The 24,440-nt window shown below is 41.8% G+C and overlaps 1 protein-coding gene and 1 pseudogene across 3 annotated transcripts in view; one reads left to right on the top strand and one right to left on the bottom strand.

Moving 5' to 3' along the window:
- GRID1 (glutamate ionotropic receptor delta type subunit 1) overlaps positions 1 to 24,440 on the top strand; it is a 906,582-nt gene that overhangs the window by 564,600 nt on the left and 317,542 nt on the right. The window lies entirely within an intron of this gene.
- Positions 14,245 to 15,072, bottom strand: LOC134402320 (kinesin-like protein KIF16B; annotated as a pseudogene).

Here is a 24,440-nt window from a genome sequence, read left to right as displayed (position 1 = left end):
TTTCCTCAGCGACTTTCAGTCGCGGATTCCTGAGCCGCATGGCAGTGAAGGCTCCATTCCGCAAATGTGTTAAGTGCGGGGCAAAGCTCCCTCCTACTGACGGACACTCCCTGTGCGTCCTTTGTTTGGGCGAAGGCCACAAGGTAGAAGCCTGCCATCACTGCATGGCATTTACCAAGCAGACTAGGAAAAACAGAACGGACCGTCTACGTGCCATCTTGTGGGAGAAAGCTCTCAGAGCCACAGACACAACGAAAATGGACAAAACGGCATCGAGTAAGACCGTTGGAGACCACAGCACCGAAGAGTGCGACAAAACCAGTGCGAGCAGTAGGGCATTGATACCCCTTACGCCTGGGCGGTCATTGGCGAGTTCCGCTGCCAGAAAAATCACTAAAAAGGCCTGGACTCCCAAGTCTTCCTCCGACATTGAAAAAAAGAAAAAAGGGAAGAAGAACGGGGAGAAACCTTCCGCGAGGTCTCCCCGACCCTCTAAACTGACTCAGACTCATTCAACTACTGCGTCGATACCTACGATTTCCGCAACTGTCTCGGTACCGAGACCTCGTTCGATACCGACACCAGAAACAGCTACGGTACCGATTCAACCCCAAAGTCTATCAGAGGGCGAAATTAGAGACTCAGCTTCTGTAGCCTCAATACGAGATCCACCAGGACCTTTAGAAACTGAGGAAATTATTCCTCTAACGCAGCCGTCTCCTAAACCAACGGCCACAGAAAGATCAAGGCATGAGTGGGACAGGGCCTCCCAGTATTCCGAATCCCAGTCCAGGCATGAATACTATGACTGGGACTACTATCGGCCACAGAGGTTCTTCCCGCATGACCGGAATTACCAATACCCGCCAGAGGCTTACTTTACTCAGCCTCCACCCACTTCAAGGGTTTTTCAAATTCCCTTAGTTCCACCGCCATCTCACCAAACCTCGCCAGGACCAACTCATCGCCGTCATAGCCACGCCTCTATGATACCGACAGCGACCGCAACCGCTACGGTACCCGATCATCAAGAGCAATCAGAGCTCGCGCAACAGCAACTGCAGATCGTCACATTGTCTTCGCCCGAGGATGATTATCCATCTGATTCCGATTCTAGAGTATCGGTTACACCTTCGGTACCATCACCAGAGGATGCTATACACTCACAAGAGCCTTCTTCACCCTCCGACGACATGGGAAGATTCTCAGAGCATATGCTGAGAATGTCTCAAGCACTTGGGTTGGATATACAGCAATCCGATGAACCAGTGGATGATCCAATCTATGATGTGTTTCACACTAAGAGTAATGCAGCAGTTGCCATTCCCCTTCCTCCTGCCTTGAAACAGACGGCACAGCTTTCTTGGAAGACCCCAGCATCCACACAAGCCACTTCAAGAAGACTGGAAACTCTCTACCGTATACAGGAGTGTCCAGGAAAGCCGCCAAATGGCTTGACAAAGACAAATGAGCACAGCTGGTATCTTAGCAACAATGAGTTTATTGCAGTTACAGACTTAGGAAGCAAGTAAAGGGAAAAACAGGCTTGGGAAGTAAAAGTCAAAAGAAAGACGTAGCAGGGCAAGGTGCAGGCTTACAGAGAGGTCAATGTCCGGTCCGAGGTCCAAGGGGCATGGCAAAGCGGAGGCACGGTGATTCAGTCCAAGGTCAAGCACAGCCGACGGTCAGCAAGGTCCAAAGATACAGTCCAGGAGTCACGGGAGCAGGCACGGGCAAAACGTAGTCAAAAGGCAGTCCAAGGTCGCAACAGGATTCCAGAAGTCGTCAGGCATGGTCACTGGGTCCGGGAGTCAAGGCTGGGTTCAGGAACTCGGTATCTGGAGCAAGGTGCGTGGTCAAGAGATCTCAGAGCCAAAGCTTCCGCCGAAGAACTCAGATAATCTCTGACAATTTGGCAGGGCTCCCGGCTGCTCTTTTATCCTCAGTCAGAGTGCTGAGTCAGAGTTTCGCAGCTGATCTCTGATTGCCTGGTGTTTCTGTTGGAGACGGCTAGACTGGCGTCTGGTGGCCTTCTCCGCCCGTAACTGGCTGAAACCGGGCTTTTCCGTCTCTTCCTCCGATCCCTGCGGCTCCTCCAGAGTCTTTGCCGGCATCAGGCCCTCAGAGCTGGCAGAGGTTCCTGCTGGCCTTGGCTCTTCTCCCTGAGGCTCTGCCACAGCCTCTGCCAGTCTATTCTCAGTACCTGAGCCAGGCCCCTCTGTACTGGGTCCAGCCTCTGCCAGCTCCCCCTCATCTCCCAACTCCATTTCCATGCAGGGCATGACAAGGAGAGAGATGCTGGTTTCCTATCCCAACACCCCAAACCCAACTCCATCGTGGTGGAATCAGCCCAGGGCCAATCACAAAGGTATCATTCCGCCCCTGTAGATAAAGAGGGCAGGAAATTGGATTTAACAGGCAGGAGAATTTACTCCTCTGCCTCTCTCGGTATCAGAGCCTCGACTTACCAAGCAACCATGGCTCGATACCAACTCTTCCTCTGGGAGAAAGTAGGGTCACTTTGTGACTATCTCCCAGAAGACAAGAGAGAGTTGGCTAGAGTTTTTCAGGCGGAAGCCTCGGCTATAGCTAAACAGCAGCTATCCACCGCCAGGCATCAGGTCGACTGTCACTCCAAGAGTATGATGGGTGCCGTATCTTTAAGGAGACATGCTTGGTTAAGATCAGCTAACTTAAGTTATGAAACGAAGACTAGGATTGAGAACATGCCCTTCGACAGCGAAAGCTTGTTCAATGCCAAGACTGATGACACACTGGACTCTATATATAAGGCCCGTACTATGGCAAAGAAGATGGGCTTCACTGCCCCCCCTCCACAGTATAGATCTAAGCGTTGGTCAAGACCACCTGCCCAGCAACAACAACAACAACAACGCTCTCATTATCAAGGCCAGCCGAGGCAGCAACATCAGCTCCAAAGAAAGCGACCATACCAAAGTCGTTTCCAGCAAGACAAGCGTCAGCCCGACTTCAATAAGAAGCAGCGGGTTTGACTTCTTCGTTCCAGATCCACTACCTTTTGCGAACTGCCTAGCACCCTTTTCCCATCGACGGGAGTCAATAACATCCGACTCCTGGGTGCTCACTATTATCAAGTCGGGGTATGCCATCGAGCTCGATGTCCTCCCTCCTTCTTCGGGAGTGAAAGTAACAGCACCATCCCCTCCTCTGCTTCTCGAGGTACAAACCCTACTAGCGAATGGAGCCATCTCTCCCGTACCCGCAGAGGAAGTCAACCAGGGTTTTTTTCCGCATTACTTCACGGTCCCGAAGAAAGATGGAGGTCTTTGACCGATTATGGACTTAAGGCAATTAAACAAGTACATCACCCCGAAAAAAATCCGTATGACAACGGTTACTTCCATTCTCCAACTGTTACACAAAGGGGTTTGGTTCGCTGTGGTGGATCTGAAAGATGCGTACTTCCATATTTCCATCAGGAGGCCACATCAAGCTTACCTGCGATTCTCAATCGGCATGTTCCAGTTCCAATTCACCGTCCTCCCCTTCGGACTTGCCACGGCACCGAGGGTCTTCACGAAGGTGATGGCTGTGGTGTGCGCCCATCTAAGACAAAAGGGAATTTACATATACCCGTACTTAGACGTTTGGCTTCTGGTGGCGGACAACAGCTACACGCTCCAGAAGGATATACTAACCACTCTCAACCTGTTGGACTCGTTAGGTCTATTGGTCAACGAGGAGAAATCCATCTTGACACCACATCAGAAATTGGACTTTATAGGGGTAACCCTATCGTCTCGAGACGGGAGAGCATCCCTGCCCTCATCCAGAGCAGAGACCCCTCGGGATCTAATCATTGTTACCGAGAGCTGCTTAAAAGTTTCGGCATGGACAATCCAAAGACTGCTAGGCTTAATGGCAGCAACCACCGCAGTGATCAAGTTTGCAAGACTCAGAATGAGGATCTTGCAAGGGTGGTATTTAAGAACGTTCGACCTTCGACGCAATGCCTGCCGAACTTACCTGTCGATCCCAAGGCAAGTAAGAGCATCTCTGAAGTGGTGGCTATCGATGAAGAATCTCTTAGAGGGGATTCCATTTCAACAAGAAACCCCTTCGGTAATGATTACGGCAGATGCTTCATTGACCGGATGGGGAGCACATTGCAACTCCCTCACCACCCAGGGTCGTTGGCCTCCTTCCCAGAGGGAAAAGCACATCAATCACCTGGAGCTCTTGGCGGTGGAGAATGCAATAAAGACCTTCGCGCAAATTATTGAAGGCTGGAATGTTCTGATCGCGACGGACAACACCACCGTAGTTGCCTACATCAACAGGCAGGGTGGAACAAGATCACACCCTCTGACTCGTTCGTCACTCAGAATTTGGAACTGGTACATAAAGAGAAATATGTACCTGACTGCGATCCACGTAGCGGGGAAGGAGAACATCATCGCAGACTCCCTCAGCAGGTCCTTCCACGTCGACCACGAGTGGGAGCTTGACACCGAGATGAGAGAAAACCTCTTTCGGTACTGGGGGCAACCTGCTGTCGATGTCTTCGCTACCGAAGGAAATGCAGCTTGTTCCAAGTTCTGCAGCAGAGCAGGAAAAGGAAAGAACTCTCTAGGAGACGCTTTCACCAGAACATGGAAAGGAGAACTTCTCTACATCTTTCCACCCTTTCCACTTTTGACGAAAGTAGTAGCCAAGATCCAGATAGACAGGTCAGATTGCATCCTGATCACACCGTGGTGGCCTCGACAGACGTGGTTTTCCCACGCCTTTCGACTATCGAACAGGAATTACATCAGACTCCCATCGATACCAACGTTGCTGTCTCGACACCAGGGCAGGGTTCGACATGCAAATCTTTCAACTCTCAAGATGACGGCGTGGAGGAAAACAACCACTCTTCTTCTCGTACCAAAAACTTAACTGTAGACCACATATTGTTGGCATCTCTAAAGCCCTCAACAAGAAAGTCTTACGCAGCAAAGTGGCAGAGATTCCAAAAGTTCGCCTTAGAGAACAGTCAAACACCGGAATCTTGCCCTATATCAATAATTCTCAAATACCTATTGACACTGTACCAGCAAGGACTCAAACTCGCAGCAATCAGAGTCCACTTAGCCGCTATTACAGCCTCTCATCGAGGCATGGATGGTTTTTCACCTTTCACACATCCAACATCAAGGAAATTCTTAAAAGGACTTAAAAATACGATACCGACAGTAAAGGACATCGTTCCACCATGGAGCCTGTCAGTTGTGTTGCAATCACTGACAAGGAAACCTTTTGAGCCCATGGCCACAGCAGATCTTAGGCTTTTAACATTCAAGACTGTCTTCCTAGTGGCCATCACATCTGCGAGGTGTGCAAGTGAGCTTAGAGCTCTCAGAATAGATGCTCCTTACACAATTTTTCATAAGGACAAGGTTGTACTACGCACAGACCCTGCCTTTCTACCTAAGGTAGTGTCAACCTTTCATCTGTCTCAACACATCACATTACCAGTCTTCTTCCCGAATCCTGCAACACCAGTGGAGGCTTCACTACACACACTTGACGTAAGAAGAGCTCTCGCCTTTTACAAGGCTAGGACAGAGAATTTTAGGAAAACAAATCATTTGTTTGTTATGGAGAGCCTTCCAAGGGCTTCCTGTGTTATGCCAGCGATTATCACGCTGGATCGTAGAAACAATTGAACTGGCTTACGCTCTCTCAGAACTAGAGCTGAAACAGCCTGTGACAACTCACTCTACCAGAGCTGTAGCAACATCTCTTGCTTTCAACAGAGGTGTCCCCTTAACAGACGTTTGTAGAGCTGCAACGTAGTCCACTCCATCCACGTTTGTTAGACACTACAGTTTGGACACTCGTGCAAGACAAGACTGCTCATTTGGGAGGACAGTGCTTTCGGAGATCCTGAGATGATGCACCAACCCACCTCCAAGGTATGCCAGCTTGCTACTCGCCCATATGTGTGATGCATAGAGACCACGATGAAGAAATGCAGGTTGCTCACCTGTAACTGTAGTTCTTCGAGTGGTCATCTATGCATTCACATAACCCACCCACCATCCCCACTTGGTGGTACATAGGGTATATGTTTGGTACATTTATTATCTGTGGTAGCATGTGTAATTGGAATAATTATGTATTCACTCATGTTTATGGGGGTACAATGTCGGACTCCTATAAACTGAGGTAAGGGCGGGAACCCCAGGGACATGCGCAGTAGCGTAGGGGAGGGGTTCCCGCCTAAAATGTTTCACTTAGCTATAGAAGGTTCCGGTCCGGTCTCTGCGCAGGCGCAAAGCCCATATGTGTGAATGCATAGATGACCACTCGAAGAACTACAGTTACAGGTAAGCAACCTGCATTTGTCAGTGCACTTCAATACCGCTATAAAGCAGTAGTGTGGCTCCTGCCTCTTATATACCGCTTTCATACCACTTTCATAGTGGAATATCCTGCTTGGTGTAGATGAGCCCTAGGATGTTGATGTTATAACTATCTCTGTCAAGTTTCTCAGAACACTCTTACTTTCGATGGGAGGTAAATGACGAGGCTTGCTAAGTAATCCACAAAGCTTTTATTAAGCAATAAACATCTCTTCTACATGAATAGAGTCTAACCTGTTGGAAATGTTCCCCTAGGCAAAACACTATGCAAACTAAGCAAGACAATTGTCCATTCAAGAAGAATAAGAAGCTACTTCTCAAACGCCTGTAACTTCAGAGCACCTGGTGTGGTGGCAGGTTCTGGCATAATCTCTCCGACTTTCTCACGCCTTCTTTTTGCGCCGTGCATTTCAGCTTCCGGTTTTTTTGCACCGTGCATCAGCTAGTTTTTCGGGACACTCGGCCCCGGAAGAAACCTCACGTCTCTCTGAGTGTGTAGGATTTGGCCTTGAGGAGATAAACTCTGGAGAGGGCTGACTTCCAGCTGGGGAATCTCCCGTGAGAGTTTCCTCCCCCACTGGTACAGGCTGGCTGGTGTCTGGCGTTTCCTCCTCTAAGTCCGAATCTGATTCTGATTGGTTACCTGAAACACTTTCTCCCAAAACAGGGGCAGTAGGGTTAGACATAACACCCTCCAGAAATCTTAGGCATGCAAATTACTCCCACCCTGTTTCTTCTGGTAAAATTTATTTATTTAAATAAAATTTATTTATTTATTTATTATTATGCAATATGACCAATTGTATTCAATGGAATATTTAAGCACCTGTTGAAATTAGTGGTGCTTCAGCATCTTTAATTAGAGTCCGCTTATGTCTAAAATTAAGATTATATTGAATTCAAGAGAACAGGAGAGGAAGTCATCCTGTCTTTTGAATCTAGCAGTCATCCTTGGGTAGAATAGATTTTTGTTAATCTTATCAACTATCTTCTTTCAAATCAGATGACATTACTGAAACTATAGCAGTCATTTCAACATGATTCATCCCATTAAGTTTTTATGATATATTTTTTTATTGTACATTAAGTAAATGCTGAATAATGAGCAGTAGGTCCTCTAACCTTGCACTGCCACGTTTTACATCTCATGGAATTTTCTATACACCAACATTCATTAACTGGGTATGTTATGAGCTTAAGTGGCACAACAGACCGTATCACGGAGATAGGGATTAAAATCATTAACCAAAAATGACAAAGTAAATACATTAGGAAGGGAGAGGTTTGTGCAAATATCTGCATTAAAGAGAGAAGTCAACATTACTGATGAAGAAGCCAGGTATAGAACCATAGGGGCTGGAGACAGACATTTGCTTTTGACAGGCATCTCTGCTCATTATGTAAGCAGCTATTTCTGTGTCTCGTTGTAGTCTCCGGTTAAACCAGTTTTATTTCAGAAGCAAGCAAACCTCCTTACCAGAGGTGATGATGGTATGGATGTATGAAGGATGAGAAATGGTGCCTCTCACATGCCAAATCTGAAGACTATTATATGTCTCCAGATTTAGACAGAAACACTCTAACGAGGAAGAAAAAAGAAATAGAGGAGGGAAAAGGAGAGAATCCAAATATTGTGAAACTTGCAGAACTTCCTGCCTTTTGAGGTTCACCTAGCACTGTCGTAGCAGCAGAACAAAGCTAACCTGCTTATTGTTCCTTCAACAATATGTGGCAATCAAGTATAGTTTAAAATACTCTTCCAATTACTGCAGCAAAACTCATTTTATTGTGAGGGAACAATGAACCAATTATTACGGCGTAACTTGTCGTGACACAAGAAAGGATGCTAACTGCCTGCTCCTCTTTTTTTCAGGAACTAACCTATTTTTTTCTTGAGAAGTACTTTCTCTGTAAGGGCACGTCCTCAGTGTGCTTATTTTGGAGATTCTTATGTAGCAAGCAGACTCCTAAATCCATATGCATTGGGGCTCCTGTGTCCAGGGAGATATGCAGAAAAAGAAATGGAAGGCAACACCAAGAACTGAAACACACACAAGATGAGAGGGTATCAACAGGTACTAGGAGAAATTTACTGGGGAAACCGCTGGTGCTTGTTGTGTTTTGGGAAAAGAAGGCACCTTAGGGGGCAATTCTGCTATATCTGAAGTCTAGCACTCTTCAAATACTTAAAAGGTTGTCACACAGAGGAGGGACAGGATCTCTTCTCGATCCTCCCAGAGTGCAGGACACGGAATAACGGGCTCAAGTTAAAGGAAGCCAGATTCCAGCTGGACATCAGGAGAAACTTCCTGACTGTTAGAGCAGTACGACAATGGAACCAGTTACCTAGGGAGGTTGTGGGCTCTCCCACACTAGAGGCATTCAAGAGGAAGCTGGACAAGCATCTGTCAGGGATGCTTTAGGGTGGATTCCTGCATTGAGCAGGGGGTTGGACTCGATGGCCTTGTAGGCCCCTTCCAACTCTGCTATTCTATGATTCTATGATTCTAGTTAGTTTAAGTTGTGGTCAGTGAACAAGATGGAACCACAAACCATAGTTTGATCATTGTTTGTTTAAATTAATGATAATTTAAACTAACCAGATTTCCCTGATGTTGGATGTAACACTGAACTTGGATTACATTAAAAGAGGAAATAGAAGCTTTTGATCACCACATGGAAGAAGAGCACAGAGGAGACATGCTTGTGAATGGTTGCACTTGTAACTAAACCATAGTTTAGGGTTCGGTTAAGAAAGTGGATGACAGGACTTTTAGTTTTTAGGACAGTAACCCTGTCCTAGACTGACTGATAGATTGGGCTATATACCATTTACTTCATGGTGCAAGCAATTAAACCAGGAATCCTCTAATTAGCCACAGTTTCCTCTTTCATCAGAGCTTGGAAACTATAGTTACTAGCTTCAGAAAAAGTCAAGATATTAAACCAATTCCAAATTGTGGTTAGAGCTTCCCTGGTTTGTTTGCTCTTGTGTATGTAGGAGAAAGACTCATTCCTATCTTGGCTTGTTAAGCCGATATATCATGCTGACATAGTAAGTGGGCCTATTCAGGCAACATTTCAGGGTCTGTGGTTATCGAAACTGTGGTTTTCTAGGTTTAGCACTAACCACAAGCCGTGCAGTTGCATAAGACACCATAAATCCTGCCCATTTCCTGGTGTCCTAAACCACACACCAACCACAAATCTTTCTGCTGAGCTTGTGAATCCTTTGAATGCTCCACCCAATATCCCAGCATCTCTTGTGGTACAAGTCCCTGAGCGCCTGCCATTCTAGGTGAACTTCTTCTCTCTTCAGTCATTCATTTTATTCTGAGTGCTTTGAAGCTGATGATCGCTGCCTCCATCGCTGGATAGGACACGCCGTTTAGGAGTATGCATCCCTCCCCCTCTCTCACCGGCCAGGACGGTCGCCAGCAGATTCAAAGCCATATGTGGTGCTACGCTGCACCCTGTTTGCACTGCCATTTTGAGAGGTTTGCCCTCTATACTTTATGCTGGCTGCCATTTTGAGCGGCCATATCAGCACAGCAGCAATCAGCAGTGGAGATCAAGCTTGCTGGCTAGAGTGGCCTAGGCAATTAAGGGCACTCTTTCTGACGAGCTCTATGATTCTGTCCCATTAACCCCCGTGGGATCACATAAGGCATTTTAAGCCAAGGTTAGCACCGCTAACCGTGCTACAGAACAGGGTTAGTGAAGATGGCCTGAATGTGGTTACAAAGTGACCAGGGTTTAGCAAAATGCATCACAGAAGACACCCTAAACCCTGCTGCTTAATCAGCAGGATTTAGTGTGTTGTCTGAACAGGGCCAATGTATGGCGATGTGTGAAACTTGGTTGGAATTTTTTGCCAGTCCTCAAAATTCCTGGCTTTCCTTGAAATTCCTCAGTTGTTTCTCTGGGGAATTCCCAAATTCATCTCAAACATCACTTTAGCAAAATCAGTAGTAACTTGGAAGTGCATGGGACTCCTCTGAGAAAACTCACTCTTTGTATTGTAATTACATTGATCTTTTGTTGAATTCATCAGATGTTTGCTCAAGTAAAAAAAAAAAAAACCTTTCAAATTCTTTTGAGGCAAAACTCTGTAGCGATTCCAATGTGGGGTGCCCAAGGTAGAAAGATCCTGACAAAGGACATCTTAAGCATGTAGCCTGAACATATTACAGATGCAATTGTGTGCATATACCCAGTATCACATACACATGATTGCAATGTCTGATTTGTCTTGTTCTGTCCACAAAGCATTTGCTGCACAGTAATTTTTTTTGGGGGGGGGGGATTCTTCTCCGTCCTCAAACAATTATAATTTTCAGGAAACAGATCTACAGTCTATACCATGCCTATTTCAAACTCCCAGATGAGTTTATTAGGAGTAACAAACAAAATTCAACAAAAGAACTCAACTATGGGGGCAAGGCCCAAATTACTAAAGAGCTAGAAACTCCAGACAGTTCATCATATGACAGAAATCTTGTTCTTTAAAGTGTGCTTGAGTTTTCTCTATACTGAAGGAGACGTTTTATATAGATGAGAGTGTTTCCTGATAGAATTAACAAAGAAAAAAAATACTGACATATAGAGCACTTTGTCACTTTGGGTAATCTGATCTGAGCCTAATAAAGCACAACTAAATAAATAAAAATAATAAAAACTGAGTCCACATTTTGCTGAGGTTTCTGTTATGAATTCTAAACTGTGCTTACTTTACATGGAGCAATGACCAGGCTTCTTGGCACCTTAGCATGTAGTATACATTCTTCAGCAATGGAACATAACTCTGTATTTATTTATGATAGTAAAGTTCATTTTCCCATTCTATAGAAGAAATTTTGACGTTACACAAATGCTGAAGGCTATTCATGCAATGGCACACACTAGAGGGTGCTAGTGCTTAGATAATATTGCATAAAGTGTGTTCTTTTATTATCATAGAGAAAGAAAAATAGATATTCCTGCTGGCTTCAGATTGTTACACCTCAAGCCCGATTGCTGTCTTCTTGTTACCCTTGATAACGCCCCCAAAGAAACAGATTTATGAAAGCTGGAGTTAGATCTATTGCAGTACAACAGAGAGTGGGCTGTGAGCCAAGAAGTTTCTAGTTCAAGCTTTACATGAGTCATGGACTCATGGTGGCCTTGGGCAATTCATTCTCTGTCCTAGCTCCCCATCTGCAAAATGGCGATATTAATCCGGACCCACATTGCAGGTGTGTTGTAACAATTACTGAGATGACGACTGTTTGGCTCAGAAAAGCAGAATTCATGCAAAATATTGCTAAGTACTAAATGTGGCACATTCAAATTAGGCATACAACGTTTTTGTCATTTTGGTTTCCTCTCCTGATTCCCTGTGTCATAATATCTTTTATGTCTACTGTTAAAGTAGTTTAATGTTACGGTGTTTACCTCCCCAGTTCTCTCATAAGTTTCTTTCCAGTCATGTTGTTGAGCTCCATTTCACTTTCCGCATTCCCTTCTGGCTCTTGCAGCCCCGAGAGAATTAATCCTTCAATTGGGGCGGGTGGTAGGTTGCTGCCCTTGACCCTCTCTTGGGAAAAGCCTGTTCTCCTTTCCCTGTGTAAAAGCATGCCTTAACTCAGCAGAATGCTTCAGTTGAGAGTAGCCTAGCAACTCCACATTCAGGGTGATATCACTGAGATTAGCTAAGGAAATTGTTTTCTTTTTCTTCTGGACTCAGTCACTTGCTAGGCCTCTTGTGTTGTAAAGAGCAGAGTTGGCCGGTTTAGTATGGCTGTAGTGCCGTCAAAAAGCTTTGAGTTTGGCCATTGCCCTGATGTGACTAGTGTGTGACAGAAGACTGACAGGAGTTCTTTGGAAGCTGATTTTCCACAGACCGTGAGCACTTCCTGGTTTTGGTTTTTGCCACGTACAACTGCTTTGTACAGCTAGACTTTCTATCGTGGCAAGTTAATAACAAGTAATAGCACATTCCCTCTGCTTTGTTGGGTGGAATTTGTTTTGTGCATAAAACCAGAAGATTTTCTTCTATTAATTAGGTTCTACGTTTGTACCATCATGAAGACTATTCCTTTAAAAAGAAAGATCAGTTGCAAAATTTGGATTTTTCAAAGATTCTTTTGAGCTCACAGTCCTCACTGTTGGGGATACAATCCAACATAGACATGCCTAAACTCGTTGAAATCAATGGCTTTGCTTGTTTATTTATTTAAACACTTAGAACATATATCCTGTCTGATAGATTATATTGCTATAGTGCCCAATAGCTGAAGCTCTCTGGGTTGTCTTTCCACTAAAATATCACTTAAGGATATTTAAGTGCCATGTTGATGTTGGTCCCTTTGACAATGTTGGGGTAAATCCCTGCGTTTTTAATATCACAGCATTGCAGGAAAGACCTGCAGTGGCTGTGAAGCTCCGCTTGCGTTGTCTAAGCAATGCCGTGCAGATCCATGGCTTTCCCCGCATATACATAGCCCCTAGGTTTAAAGGCTGATATGAGAGAGGGGATTGAAAAAGAACTTACTTGTGCTAGGCTTTCTCCCTTCCAAGAAAAATGCTGCTGCTTGTCCCTCCTGGAATGACTAAAGCCCTGGTCTCCATTTTCCCAAGTAGCAGGTCTCCTCCACCATGGGGAGACCTGGCAGGCACTTTGGAAAAATAAGAAAATATTTTACTTCTTTCAGAGATGCTGAGTTGCTTTGCTGTGGGTCTGAGATGCTGTAATACACTGCTAATGTACTTGGGGGTGGTTAAGACCCATTTAACACAGTGGGGCTTACCAATGAGTAAACATGCACCCTACGGGTCTGATCTGAGCAGAGGAGGAGGTTTGTGCTGAGTTAATATTTCAACTCAGTTAATATTTCAGCCTTTTCCACGGAAAAGTGAATGTATTGGTTATAATACAGCTTTCCCCAAGGTGTTGTGCAGATGTTCTCTGGAGTGACAGGGTTGTAATCCAACACATTTGGCCAAGGTTGGGGTAGACTGAGCTATTACCCAAGATACTGCATCACTCTTGATGTAAATGTTACTGATACTTTGATGTTATTTGGAACAATGAGAGGCCGAACACTACTACAGTGTAATTTCTCTATGCTGTGTCTTGGAAATACATTGGTACTTATCTGTTAAGACGATCCATTTTGCTTATCCATAAGTCAGAGGGGATCTCTCCTCATAAATGGGGCCTTAAGATGCACCTCAAACATGCACTACAGTTATTTACAGATCAAGTAATGGCTGCAACTGTTAGTTTTACATGTGATCCACTTTGGACCATTGACAACATTTTTCTTGCAATCCCCGTCCCTTCACACACCTCTAAGCATTTTCTGGCATGGCTTTAACTTTATTTCCCTTCACTTTGCCTTCTTAATTCACGTGGCACACAGACAAGGTGTTATAACTAGGAGAATGCTGTATTGATTTCTTGTCCTGTGCAGCCTAATAGCTAGACAAACAACACGGGCTTGGCTGAATTACGGGGTGGAGGGAGAAAAAGAAATGGAATAAATGAGAGCTTCTGTGAGTGGGCAGTAGACTTATCAAGGTGAGTTGGAAGCAAATGTGGGTCTACTTGTCCATCATTCCAGGAGGAAAATCTAGTGAGAAAGTCAATGCAAGAGACTCAAGTCTCCTTATCTTCTAATTTAAGGGTGCTTGCAAGTTTAACTAGGAGATTTTGACTTGATGTCAGTAAGTGGACAGTTCTTTGAATGTTGTTTTTAAATTCTTCAATAAAGTTCACGCACACATGTAACAAACCTGGTGACAGCCACTATTTCTGCATATAAACAGCAAGAGAAGTGGTGTGTGTATATTGCTTAATCTCTTGCCCTGCTTAGGCTTCCGCACGCCAAGTTGTCCCCCAGATAGCTTCTTTGTAAGGGCCATAATAGATATCATAAAAAGAAGTCTCATAAGAACATAAAAAGAACCATCCTGGATCATTCATTCCAGTTGCAGTAGTGGTCCAATTTATGTTTCCTGCTTCCATAAGCTCTTCTACATTGCTATAATTTTGAACTAAGTGCTTATACAAGTCTTCAACATGAGGGCCTTCTTTCAGATGCTCACGAATTCTTAAATTATTTGTTTATGAAGATTTGTGCCTCAGTAAATCTCTAACACTTTCCTTGTAAATTTCAAGGTAACTGACCTCTGTCGGAAAAGGTGCTTCATTCCATCTTGATTTCTCATTTATTCGGTTGAATAATCCTTCACAAATCCACAGTATTAAACTAGCACCCCCATTATTTACCATCATTATATTATTTATTTATTTGTTTGTTACATTTATATACTGCCCCATAGCCGAAGCTCTCTGTATAAGATTTTACAGATTCAGTCTGTCCATAAGCAAAAATACAAGCATTATAACCTTCAAAAGCTGATTTGAGGACGTCAGTGCCAAGGTTCTTAAAGACCATTTCTTCAGATGCATACAGTAGGTTGGACTTAGCATCAGCTGAAAAGTAAGAGAAATCATATGTAAACGTTTTTGTCAGTTCTCTTTTAACGTCTCCAGTTCCTCCCTCTGGAATCTTCATATTTGTAATTGTTGTTATATTTTTCTCCATTCATATAATAAACTTAGCATCCAGATTCTTCTCCCTGCAGTTTATGGGCCTGACTCTGACAGCCATCTTCACCGAGGCCATGGTGCATCCTGTCCATGCTCCCCACAGGGGCACCCACTTTCTTCCACAGGCAGATTCTTCCTTTGGGCTGAGTGGTTCACATTTCCAGGCATGGACTGCCCCCACAATCCCTCCACCTCCTAGGCACTACTCCATGCTCTGGGACTGCACTGGGACCCCATGCTGATCAGACCATAAGTCCATCTAGTCCAGCATTCTGTTCACAAAGTGCCCAACTAGCTGTTGACCTACAAGCAGGACAAGGTGCAACAGCACCCTCTCACCCATGCTCCCCAGCATCTGATATTGGAGGCAGCACATAGCTCTCAGGTCTAGTAGCCATTGATAGGCTTCTCCTCCAGGATTTATCCCACCCCCTTTTAAAGCCATCCATATTGATAGCCATCACCACATCTTGGGGTCGTGAATTCCATAGTTAAACTATGTGCTGTGCAAAGAAGTACTTCCTTTTATCTGTCCTGAATCTCTCACCAATCAGCTTCATGGGATGACCCTGGGTTCTAGAATTATGGGAGAGGGAGGGAGGGAAATGTCTCCCTATCCACCTTCTCCACACCATGCATAATTTTGTACACCTTTATCATGTCTCCCCTTACCCTCGTTTTTTCAAAGTTAAACAAGCACAACTGTTATAACCTTCCCTCTTAGGAGAGATGCTCCAGCCTTTGGATCATTTTAGTTGCCCTTTTCTGCACTTTTTCCACTTCTACAATATCTTTTTTAGATGTGTTGACCAGAACAGTACATAGTATTCTAAGTGTGGTTGCAACTTAGATTTGTATAAGAGCTTCTTCAGACGAGAGTTTTATCGCACACTCATGACTGACCACTCACGGTTTTTCGTGGATCATTTTGACGATGCAGTGATCCTCCTGCATGCCTCCTGCTCCATTTCCTGGTTTTAGTGATTTACAAGAAGGCTCAGAAAAGCCAACTCTTCTGATTTACGTTGCCATTTCCTGCTACGTACAGGAGAAATTACACTATAAAATCCCCACTAGAGGACGCTGTCCTATTAAACTGCATTGAAGCTGTAGAAACATGTGGTTACCTGTTTCTGCTCTCTTCCTCTATGTAATTGGAACTCGTTAAAAAGATGCAGCTTCAGAGCCAAAGGTAAAGAACCACGATTTCCCCCTGTCTGAAGCAGCTCTAAGTCTAACCCACATGATGAATGTCTTTGCCTAGTTCCTTTTGTTTCAAAAGTGAAGCAAGGTAGATATAGAATGTTAGATTTGTCTCATTTTAAAGGTATCTAGAATATAATGAGAATGAATAGGAGTATATATATATATATATAAGCTACTGGGTGTATCCTCATATTCTTTCAATCTCCATTACTTGCTGTCGAAACGAAGCCTTTTTTATACTTGCTGTCCTGAAACATTACTAAAGTAATGTGCATGATCTGACATGGAAAACTTTGTCCTAATATTTGTCATGCGTGGCAACATGGATGATATATAAAAACAACGCATCATTTATTCTGTACTGTGCTCTGCTCTGAATGAAGCTTCTTAGACAAAAACAAAACCCTTTTCTCATTCTTTGATTTTATTTTTGTAAATAATGTCCTCTCCTGGATTTGGAAGCAATAACAGTACCTAACACGAAGCCTTGGGTGGCAGAAGAAATAGCATGTAAATTGAAGTTGTAGACTTACCCATCATTTGGGGCTCAAACTCCCATGACAAGGAATATTTTTATTTCCCTGTTCTCTTCCTAATGGTGCCCTCCCTAATTTGCAATGAGGATGGGGCATATTAACTTGAGTAGCACCATCTTGAACAAACTCACAATATGCCAGTGCTGAATAGAGTTTATATCCACAGTGAAACATATATGACTGTTTGATCAAACAGCACAAAACATGTTTACACAATCTGTGTAATTTGCATCAGCATGACCTTTGGGGCGCAGGCTTTGGCATGCGTCATCTGGTGGAAGGCAAAACTGTGATATTCTAACTGCGTTGTTCATGGAGACCTTTCTACTCCATATTGTTTAGAAGGTTTCGCAATTGGCCTTCCCTGCTTAGAATTCTGATCACATTTTTCTGCCTCATTCTGCAGCCTTCACATTATCTGCAGAGGCAGACTCAACTGCAAATAAGTATCAGAATGGAGCCGACAAAGCACTGACCTGGGAGACTTGCGCTGTCTGCTGAATGAATTAAAAAATGCACATATTCACAAACATTACTCAGGTGCTCTTCTGCAGAAATATCCACATTTTCTACGTTTTAAGGGGAAATCGTCAAACCAAATCTAACAAGAGTGTACACGGGGATTGGGCTTGTGCAATTGTGAAGAAATGTCATGTATATAACTGTAGGTGTTCTGTAACGTTTACTTTTTGTGGCCTCTGAAAGGCTGTAATGTATTTGAACAGGCCTGAGGCTTTGCTTTGATACTGTCAAAGGTCTGTGTAGTGGTTTGCTTGGTGACAGTTCAACTGGGAGGCAGAGAGACAATCACTTTGACTTTTTCTTAGCTCAGTGCAGGATCAGGTAAATTTAATTTTGATTGGCTGTGGTTTCTAGCTAGGTGGGAAAAAGCAGTAGAGAAATGACAATTGACAGTAAGGAGCTGACAGGGATTCAGGTAGATAGTTGGTGCAGGGAGTTCTGCTGTTTGGTGTGCGGTGTGATGGAATAGGAGGAAGCTGAGGTAAAAGTGATTAGCTAAGGGCTGAATATTAATTCATTCCTTTTCTGGGTAATAATCATGAATTGCAGATGAAGATCCGGAACAGGGAGCAGGTGCCTGTGTTATTTTAGGAAACTGACCTCAAATCTTACCAGAAGAAGGTTGCACAGGCAGGCATGAAAACCCAGATAAATGGTCCAAGCAGCCAGAAATACAACAGGAGGAGCTGTGGTAGTCTGAGAAAAAGAGCGTACACAAGACCTGAATCTGGTTGTGGGTGAATTTGGCTGGGTTGGAGTTTTAGAGAATTTGATCTGAGTTTTTTTTTTAAAAAAAAGTCATTAAGGGCACAATCTTATGCTTGTTCAGATAGAAATAAATCCTACAGCTCCCAGCATGCCCCATTCCTGGAGTTATATGACTTATTTCTGTCTAAACATGTACAGGATTGTGCCCTAAAAGACTTGAATCAGCAAACGTGTCTCTTGGGAGCTTTAGAGTCGTCACTGAGCAATCTTTTGAAACCTGAAGTAAATATCCCCTTAAGAACCAAATACCTCTTTAATAAAGCAATTGTCTCTAGTGCTGGTGCCCATCACACCCTTAAGACCCTTATACTAAGCTACTAGGAGGTTTTGAAATATTCTGAAACAATCGGTGGCAATGGAAAAGGCTCAGTTTGTGGAACTCTGTGTTACTGTAGTGTAGCAAGGAGTTCCTTTGGCATGAAATATAAGCAATTCTAAAGAAAAATGAGAAACTCCCACATTGTTGTGCATTACATGTCTGTACCATCGCATAGCTGAAGCTCTTTGGGTAGTTTACAAAGGTTAAAAATGCTAAAAATGATAAAGATTTAATGGAAAAGGGTATATCTCAAAGTGAAATAGAGGAAGCTATTGAGAAATTGAATGGGGATAAATCTCCCGGGTTTGATGGGTTGGGATCTGAGTATTATAAAACATTTTAAAAAATGTTAGTTCCAAAATTATTGAAATTGTATAATGGAATAATAGAAGGAGATAAGATACCACCATCGTGGGAACAATAATTAATTATATTAATTCCAAAGCCGGAAAAAGACTTAACAGTCCCAGATTCCTATAGACCTATTTCTTTAATAAATCAGGATGCAAAAAAAATTTCAGCTATAATGGCAAGGTGGATGAATACTTTTATAGGTAATTGTATTGGGGAGGACCAGTGTGGTTTTGTGGCGGGTAGACAAATGCATAATTTAGTTGGAAGAGTTTTAAATACGGTACAGGAGATAAAAAAGACAAAGATAAAAGCAGGAATAATAGCGTTGGATATATTTAAGGCGTTTGATTGTGTGAGCTGGCAAGCACTAAAGATGATAATAGAAAAAATGGGGTTTGGAGATAGATTTAAAGGTTTAATTGAACAATTGTATTCACAAAACACAGCATCAGTGGTGATAAACGATGGAGTTACAGAAAAGATACAACTGGCCCGAGGAACTAGACAAGGATGCCCGCTCTCACCGGTCCTATTTGTATTGGTTATAGAACTATTGGCAAACGTGATAAGAGATGATGATAATATAGAGGGAGTAGGATGCAATAAAAAAATAAAAATAAATATGTTCGCAGATGATACACTATTGACAATTAAGAATCCATTAGATAAAATGGAAAGAATAAAGTATCATCTGAGGGAGTTTGAAGAAGTACAGGATTGAGAATAAATTGGACAAAATCAGAGATGTTGCTACTTAATTATAGGAAAAAGGAAGGGAAAGATTGGGAAAGTAAAGAGAAGAATATGAGAATTTTAAAAAAATGATTAAATATTGGATTAAAATTACAAAAAATTTAGAGGATTTAGAAAAGGAGAATTTAAATAATTTGAAAAAAGAAGTTATAGATAAATTAGAAAAATATAAAGGATTAAATTTATCTTGGTTTGGAAGAATAGCTTTAGTAAAAATGAAGATATTACCAAAGGTAAATTTTGTATTTAGAATGTTACCAATAAGAATATCTGAAAAAGAGATAAAAAGTTGGCAAAATATTTTAAATAATTATTGTAATGGGGATAGGAAAGCGAGAATAAGTAAAAAAAGGTGGTATTTAGCGCAAAAAAAAGGAGGGTTAGGACTCCCAAGTATAAAATTATATTACATAGCTAATAGGCTAAGACACATAGTAGAAACTATGATAGGAGTAGGAGACTTAAGTTGGTTGGAGGATAGAAAAGGAATGGACAAAGAATGGAAATTGGAAAATATATTTTTTAGAGAATATAATAAAAAATGGGGGGAAGAAATAGAGAACCCCCTCTTAAAAAATCACTGGGAAATATGGCGTGTATATAAAAAGGATTTACTTCCAAGTATTTCCCCAATAATACCAGTGATAATGTTAGGAAATTTTCCAGGAAATTTAAAAGATAAGTTGGGGGAAATCTTAATAGAGAGGAATATAATGAAGCTAAAAAAAATAGTTAAGGAGGATGAACACTTGAGAAGAATTAGAAGTATTAAAGGAGAAGAATTTAACATGGCTAAATTACTATCAATTAGAACAATGGATGAAGAAATGGTTAAAGGACAATGGAGAGTGTAGAGAAATGACGACATTTGAGGAGTTGATCTTAAAGAAAGAAATTGAGAAAGGAGAAAATAAAATGATAAAAGGTCTAACGAGTGAAATATATAGAATATTGGTTGGGAAGGGGGAGACAGAAAATATTGGTAAGATGGTGTGGGAAACAGATTTGAAGGTACAAATAGGGCAGTAGAGTTGGGAGGGAATATGGAGACAAAGAGTGTTGAGAAATATGTCAGTGAGGACAAAAGTGAATTATTATAAGATTATATGGAGGTGGTATCTAACCCCGGTGAGATTAAATAAAATAAACAAGATGCACTCAGCAAATTGTTGGAGAGGATGTCAAAAAAAGGAATGTATTTACATATGTGGTGGGAATGTGAATTTGTTCAAAAATTGTGGAAAATGGTGTTTAAAGAGATTAAAGAAATTGTTGGAATGGAAATTGAAGAGATACTACAGTAGCATTGCTATCATTATATGGAGAATTAAATTGTAATAAAGAAACAAAAGAATTAATAACGAATTTGCTGACAGAAGCAAGGTTAATCATATCTAGGAACTGGAAGGTTCAAGGAGATTATCATGTTGAAGATTGGTATAAAGAGATTTGGGATATTGCTATTAATGATAAATTGACATGTAATGTAAAAGTAAGAAGAGGGATAACAAAAACGAATGAATTTGAGGGAATTTGCAAACAGTTCCTAGAATATGTCTTTTCTAAGGGGAGTGGAAAACCACCTCCAGAACAAACAATTAGACGCTGGAAACAGGATTGATCCCAGGGTGGGGGTGCACTTATGTTATATGATGATGTTAAAATATTAAATTAGAAATGTTATAAGGTAATTCAATTTTATGTATTATGTTTTTATTTGTTTTGTATTGATGTATGTTTAAGTTCAATAAAAATTTAAAAATTTAAAAAATTGCTAAAAATACAACATGCAAAATTTTAAAACATAAAACACATAGACAACATATATGTAAAAACAATGGGAGAAATCAGCCAAATAGCAAACAAATCCAGGATCAATTGAAGCTCATCATGTGTCAGAGTCCGGGGTGTGGGCGGCAAGGCCGTATGGAGGGCGGTGGAAACGGCAACAGAATCCAGGCAAAAGGCGTGGTCAGGCAAGGCAAAGTCTGGAATCTCAGGAACGGGCTACAGGAGACCGTGTTGCTGTGGCAACAGCTGGAGTGGAAATGCAGCTCTTCTATCGCCCTTTCCTGGCTGCTTCCAGTTGTTCTGCATCAGCCCATCTGGGAGTGCCTGCTGATATGGGCCTGGATCCTGCAACTACTCTACGGCCGGCAAGGTGCATTGCAGCCACCAGGTGGTGCTGTAGGACAGAACCTGACATCATGCGCTGCCAAATGCCTGGGAAAACAGAAAAGGCTTGACCCAGCATTGAAAATCTAACATCATTTTTTGCGGGGTTTAATCTTTTTATTATTTCCAAATACCAATAAATAAAAGACATTACAGAGCAAAAAACAAAACAAAAACGAACAAACAAAAAACACAAAAATAAATAGTTCTTCCAATATTCTCCTCAGCAAAAATATGTAACAATGTTATTTTTCCTCTTATTCTATCACTGTCAAATCCAAATCTCTAATTTCTCTTTTAACATTTCCTACAGTGTTGGTTGAATCCACAGAGATACAAGTCATCTTTTTTCTCGTCCCTTCATAAAATTTACAAAAGGTTCCCATTCAGTTATAAATCTTAAAGTCAATTTTTCTCTCATTATTGCCATGAGTTTTGTCATCTCAACTAGCTCAAACAACTTCGGTAGCCATTCCTCTATTGTGGGCGCTATTTTGCCCTTCCATCTTTGTGCATATAGTAATCTTGCAGATGTCGTCATATATAAGAATATAGTCCCATGATTCTTTTACATCTGCTAATCCATAAATCCCAAAAGAAAATATTCTGGTTTCAGTTGGATATTAATTTTTAGGATTTTTTGGATTACAGAATGGATTTGTATCCAGAAAATGTTTGCTTTTTTGCAGGTCCACCATGCATGGTAGAATTTTCCTTCCTGCTCTTCACATTTCCAGCACAATCCTGATGCCCCTTTATACATTTTAGCCAATTTTGCTGGTGGCATATGCCACCTACACATAATTTTGTAAAAAATGTCTTTAAAATTAGTACTTAACATAAATTTTAGCCCTCTTGTCCACAGATTTTCCATTGTGCCATTGGTATACTATATCCCATATTCTAGCCCCATTTTATCAAACATTCTTTCACTTGGAAAATCTAACATCATTGGTGCCACTAGGGGGCATCACTGAAAAGGCCCTCTCCCTTGTTGCTGTTTTCTGAGCCTTCCTTGGAGTAGGTAGGATTGCCCATGGATGGGATTGCCCAGTGAAGGAGCGATTTCCCCATATGCTGTGGCTAGCAGTGAGCTCAAGAAAATTCCCTATAGCATCATGAGAACGTTTATGCTTGGAAAAATAGGCTATGATGAATGCTACGTTGTTATAATCACAAACATAATTATTATTTATTATTATTTATTGCATTTGTATACCGCCCCATAGCCGAAGCTCTCTGGGCGGTTTACATAAGATTAGAACACCTAAAAACAATATACAAAATTTTAAAACTGCAAAAACATACAATATACACATACATTTAAAACCACTTTAACAACTAACTATGAGCCTAAAAAACAAACCCAGGCTCATTACTTATTGCTAAATGCCTGGGAGAAGAGAAAAGTCTTGACCTGGCACTGAAAAGATAACGATGTTGGTGCCAGGCGGGCCTCGTCAGGGAGATTTGTTCCACAGTTGGGGGGCCACCACAGAGAAGGCCCTCTCTCTTGTTGCCTCCCTCTGAGCTTCCCTCGGAGTAGGAAGCAATAGATCCCACTCCCCTGTATGGATGTAGTATGATAATGTAAGTTGATTCATATAAAACCATTTAAGTTATTCAAGAAGTTTTTATTTATTTATTTATTTATTTATTTATTTTATTTATTACATTTTTACTGCCCAATAGCTGAAGCTCTCTGGGTGGTTCACAAAAATTAAAACCACAATAAAACCATAATAAAACTTAACCAACGTGTTAAAAACACAAATTCAAAATACAGTATAAAAAGCACCACCAGGATAAAACCACACAGCAAAAATTGATATAAGATTATAAAATTGATATAAGGTTGATATAAGGGTTTTTTCTTGATTATGATGGGATCTATGGGAACAGCGCCTGTGAATGCTCACCAGTTCACAATCCCTCTGGATGCCCGTACCTAGAGCCAAATAAAATGTTACCAGTCATTTACTCTCAGCCCAACCTACCTCACAGGGTTGTTGTGAGGATAACATGGAAAGGAGGAGGATTATGTACCTCGCCTTGGGTTCCTTGGAGGAAAAAAGGTGGGATAGAAATGTAATAAATAAATAAATAAATAATAAATTAAAGCAGATTAACATATTTAATACTCCCAAACTATCTCACAGTGTGGAGTGGGCGAAAAAACTCATGGACAATTCAGTAAATGAGTAAAAAAACACTACTCGGCCCCGTAAAAGGCAACCAGCCAGCCCACACTGTCTCTACAGGGAGGGAGGGAGCTGCACAACGAAAGAGGAGGTGAATGAATGAATGAATACCTTTATTGAATAAGTCTTCTGACCATTTCAAAATATCACATAATCATTAAGAACAAACAGAAATTACTTAAAATTTATGATTTAAAATTTTAAAACAATATATAGTTTGTATATGATATATTATATATGACTAACAGTTAATAAGACCCCTTGTATATTACAACATTTGATAAAAACTTATTAATTAATTCATTTTTTCTAATTCTTTTTTCCTGATGCTGCCTGCTTTAAGAGCGAAGAGAGCAACCCTCTGGGTCACAAAACAGTTAGAACCACGTAAGAGAAAGGACAATTTATCCTTCGCTGTCCAGTCTCTCATGCGTATTAAAAACATAGATAGATAATGTTCTCTACATTTTGAATATAATCAACATTCAAGTAAATAGTGGGCTAAAACTTCTATTTCAGGGTTGCCACATATGCATAGTCTATCTTTCGGTGGAATACCTTGGAGGTGGGAGCCTCCTTTTAAAGCCTCTCCCCACCTCGAGGCCCGGATGTGCCCTA

This window comes from Elgaria multicarinata, chromosome 8 (assembly GCF_023053635.1).
Source record: "Elgaria multicarinata webbii isolate HBS135686 ecotype San Diego chromosome 8, rElgMul1.1.pri, whole genome shotgun sequence".
Taxonomy (NCBI): domain Eukaryota; kingdom Metazoa; phylum Chordata; class Lepidosauria; order Squamata; family Anguidae; genus Elgaria; species Elgaria multicarinata.
Note: the sequence above shows the minus strand (reverse complement) of the source record. Positions and strands in the feature narration are given on the sequence as shown.